Source organism: Spermophilus citellus (genome assembly GCF_964194105.1).
Source record: "Spermophilus citellus genome assembly, contig: SCAFFOLD_36, whole genome shotgun sequence".
Classification (NCBI taxonomy): domain Eukaryota; kingdom Metazoa; phylum Chordata; class Mammalia; order Rodentia; family Sciuridae; genus Spermophilus; species Spermophilus citellus.
The window spans coordinates 270,125-274,874 of record NW_027673039.1 but is presented as its reverse complement, the minus strand read 5'-3'; the positions used below and the strand labels follow the sequence as shown (position 1 = coordinate 274,874).

At 37.3% G+C, this 4,750-nt stretch overlaps 1 pseudogene across 1 annotated transcript; it reads left to right on the top strand.

The window, feature by feature from the left end:
- Nucleotides 1-579: 579 nt before the first annotated feature.
- Nucleotides 580-2,249, top strand: LOC308640187 (casein kinase I-like; annotated as a pseudogene). The gene has a single exon. The product of its transcript is annotated as a casein kinase I-like (transcript).
- Nucleotides 2,250-4,750: the final 2,501 nt, after the last annotated feature.

Here is a 4,750-nt window from a genome sequence, read left to right as displayed (position 1 = left end):
TCCTTTTTAATTTTTTTTTTCCATGTGTTCACTTCCGGGTCCGGCGCCGATCCGGATGCTCGAGGCAGAAGGTTTGACCTCCGGATAAGTGAGGTGCCGCTGTGCATTCATTCCCGACTGCATCGGTGGCTACAGCAGCGCCCGGGCGGTGACTCTCCGGCCAGCGGCAGCGGTAGGAAGCACTGGCAGTAGTGCTGAGACCTAGTCCAAGCCGGGCCGAGCTGCCCTACCTCCCTCGCTCGTTCCTTCCCCGCTACCTCGCTCGATCCCTCCCTGCGTGGCGCCGCCTGCGCCCGGGACCGACCCCACCACTCACGGCCTCGCCTCTGAGCTGTTCATTGATATCAGCTTACATCACTTAGAAGATAATTTTGAAGACATGTGTTGTTGAAAAGACAACTGAGAAAGATTTTACAAATGGGATGAACAAGCTCCAGTTGATTGACTACCTACTGCAATTTGAATGTTAACGTTACCCGCCTGGTACAGTTACCTAGTGATGTACCTATTCTCACAATACCCTATTTCAGCGTGCTTGTCTTGATTAAAGAATTCAAAGTGGAGTACCAAAAACTTGATATGGATAATGAAAAGAAAGACAAGGACAAATCAGATGATAGAATGGCACGACCTAGTGGTCGATCAGGGCACAACACTGAGAAACTGGGTCTTCATCATCTGGAGTTTTAATGGTTGGACCTAACTTTAGAGTTGGAAAAAAAATGGATGTGGTAATTTTGGAGAATTACGATTAGGGAAAAATTTATACACGAATGAATATGTGGCAATTAAGCTGGAGCCCATGAAATCCAGAGCACCACAGCTACATTTGGAATACAGATTCTACAAGCAGTTAGGATCTGGAGATGGCATACCTCAAGTTTACTATTTTGGCCCTTGTGATAAATACAATGCTATGGTGCTGGAACTGCTGGGACCTAGTTTGGAAGACTTGTTTGACTGCGGTGACAGAACTTTTTCTCTTAAAACAGTTCTCATGATAGCTATACAACTGATTTCTCGCATGGAATATGTTCATTCAAAGAACTTGATATACAGAGATGTAAAACCTGAGAACTTCTTAATAGGATGACCAGGAAACAAAACCCAGCAAGTTATTCATATAATAGATTTTGGTTTGGCAAAGAAATACATTGATCCAGAGACAAAGAAACATATACCCTACAGAGAACACAAGAGCTTTACAGGAACAGCTAGATATATGAGCATAAACACACTTTTAGGAAAAGAACAAAGTAGAAGAGATGATTTAGAAGCTTTAGGTCATATGTTCATGTATTTTCTGAGAAGCAGTCTTCCTTGGCAAGGCTTAAAGGCTGACACATTAAAAGAGAGATATCACAAAATCAGAGATACAAAACGAGCTACACCAATAGAAGTGTTATGTGAAAATTTTCCAGAAATGGCAACATATCTTCGTTATGTAAGAAGGTTAGATTTTTTTGAAAAGCCAGATTATGACTACCTAAGAAAGCTTTTTACTGACTTGTTTGATCGAAAAGGATATATGTTTGATTATGAATATGACTGGATTGGTAAACAGTTGCCTACTCCAGTGGGAGCAGTTCAGCAAGCTCCTGCTCTATCATCAAACAGAGAAGCACATCAGCACAGAGATAAGATGCAACAATCCAAAAATCAGGTTGTAAGTTCCACAAATGGAGAGTTAAACACAGATGGCCCTACTGCAGGACGTTCAAATGCACCCATCACAGCCCCTACAGAAGTAGAAGTGATGGATGAAACTAAGTGCCGCTGTTTTTTCAAACGAAGGAAAAGGAAAACTATACAACGCCACAAATGACTCTGGACACAGACAGATCATGGGGAGTTACTTACATGTTCATCTGCTGTCTTGTGATTAAAATCATCTCTGTAGTGACCACATATATTTTCAAGGACTCACTCTTAGAAACAAATATGTCATACTTTCATACTTCGTTTTGTGGTTGTCTTACATTCATATTTTTTTCTAATTTAACTTTTATGGAAGCTTTAAAGTTTTGTCAAAACATGAGTGCTTTGCCCATCAATGAATAGAATGGACCAATGAGGTGGTTTTGATGAATACAGTTCTATAGGACATTTTTCAGAAGCTCCTCTCCTGTTGTAGAAAACAGAGCAGTATCTTAAGTGTCAGCCAGTTATATATACCTAATTTGATTTTTTTTATATCTTCTGTAAGAGGATAATCACCAGGAATTTTCTTCCCAGTGGGTAATGTAACAGAGAAAACAGTTGCCCAAATGTTTTTAAAAAAGTTATTTCTTGAGAAGTTCATATTTTGTGACATCTGCATTGATTTCAGTATTACTGATGGTACTGTTATTCATGGATCATATTAACATTCTCTCTGTGAAATCATGGTACAGTCACTGCCCAGAGGTACTGAGGAAAAAGCTCTATGAGTTCAGCAGATGGTTTGGTAAAATGAATCACAATAAGTGCGAGAAATATGAGCTCTGCTTTTGTTGCACCGCTATGTGAAGTACAGTGTTGTAGGAGTGGCAAAAGCACTTATTTTTTAAAAATGCAAAATATTTGTATAATGTAACTTTATGCTTCCAGATAATAATGTATGTTAGATAGCAAGAAATGAATGCTTTGAGAAGTGACATGTTGGAATTTTCTTTTTTTTTTTTTCTTAAATACACTAAGGAAAAGAAATAAATGTGAATCTCTTTGCAATGTATAAGGTTGAACCTAAGGAGATCCCACTGAAACCTACTGCTGAATGACTGACTGCATTCTCCCTTAAGCAGAAAACTTTGGATGTGCCATGCAATGGTGTCTTGTTTATTGTTTTTGCTCTTTGATAAAAAAAAGACCCCCCCCAGCAATAAAAACTGGGTCACTCTTTTTCCCTCTGTGCACATTAGTCTCTTGTATTCAACTTTGCTAGTTCTTGGAATTTTCCTACCCTTTAGTATAATTTTGATGATTGAAAAATATTTTGAAAGGATGGGACAGGTGCTTTGCCTCCATAGTCTTTTGAAGTGCCTGCATATGAACAAAGTAACAATTCTGTAAAAAAGGAAGCCCATTCCACTTTTCAAGCATGCTTTGTTTTAAGCCATAAGGACACAGCTGTACTTTTGTCATGGTGTAGTAGCCCAAGTTTTCAAGAAGGTTTAAAACAAAGACTGGCTAGAAACTGATCAAATCTCATATTCACCTCTCATTTATAAAATTGTTACTCTTTCCATGCAGTCTCTTCTTTGTCTTTAAGTGTGTGCCTCCAGGCATGCTTATTTATTTTTATTATCTCAAGGTAACATTTAAAATGTGTATTAAAGTGAATAAATCCACATTTTTTTTTACTTCATAAAAAATAAAATAAAATAAAATATGTTCCTGTAATCTTGGCCAATCATGATTATGCTTTTACATTTTCACTTCAATCACTAAGTACTAGATTAGGCAACTTGACTACCTGTATCTTGACCTATTATTAACTTTTAACTTTAAAGCATACCTATGATTATTGGTAAACTTTTTTGCTTCTAAACTAAAGTCCTAACAATACATACTTAAAACTGTAAAAGCCTATTACTTAAAAGCCTACTACTCTGAACTAACTCTAAAATATATCTATATAAAATTTTACATTATTCTGTTTTTCCAAAGTAATTTTCTTTTTTCATATGACCTATTTAACTGCTTTTTTAAAGAGTTTTTTTGATCCTTCCTCAAATTATGAATTCTTATGTCTTTATAATCTTTAATTAAAGGGCAGGCTCTGCACTTCAACTTATTTGCTATTAGTATTAATTATGTGTTTCCTATTTTCATCAAGAATTCCTGTGTAGGGCAAAGAAGGCTCTGTTAGTGAAGGGAATGTATGTTGAACAAGTTGTGGCTTTAGAATGAGGGGCTAAGTGTAAATTGTTGAGAAAAGCTTAGGAACCTTGATTTGCAATCTTTTCCCTGTGAATTTCTTAAGAAATAACACTATTGTTTTTATTGTCAGAGATACTAAAATACATCTCAGGACATATCTTATTTGTATCCTTAGTCTCATTCTGGGAATTTTCCTGCAATCTCAGGTAACATGTACTTTTATTATTGATTGTTGTATGCCCTATCATCTATCTCATGAGTATCTTAAACAAAACACTTAACATTCCCCATGGTTCTGGTTTCCAGGTGGTGCAGCCCTGCCACAGCATCCCCCACTGTGACCCTATCAGACAGCAGGTGCAGGAACACCTTCACCACACTATCTATAAGATACCAGTTATTTTCCATATAGAAACTAGCTGGTATCTTGTGATTGAATCGTGGCATCCAGTCAATAGTGAGTGGATTAGTTATCTGTCATTGGATAACAAGTCATTCTAAAATGTATTCGCTCACTGGACCCCTGAGGCAAATCTCCAGTCCTATTTTGTATTTTATTTAGAGAAAGAGTCTCACTGAGTTGCTTAGCACCTCATCTTTGCTGAAGCTAAAATTGAACTCATGATCCTCCTGCTTCAACCTTCCAAAATTCTGGGATTACAGAAGTGTACCATTGCACTCGGCTCTGTTCACATATTTAATGCCAGCATTCCCTCGTTGCCTTGTCAACTGTTTTCTTTTTTCTATTGTACATTTCAAATGAATGCAGTACTTCTAATTTTTCTCCAAGTACTGGATGTCAGATTAAAGATTTTGGTTTCTCTTTGTGAGCATTTCACATGGGAGAAAAGCAGACAAGTGTAACTTGACAGTTTGAAAAATAAGAACA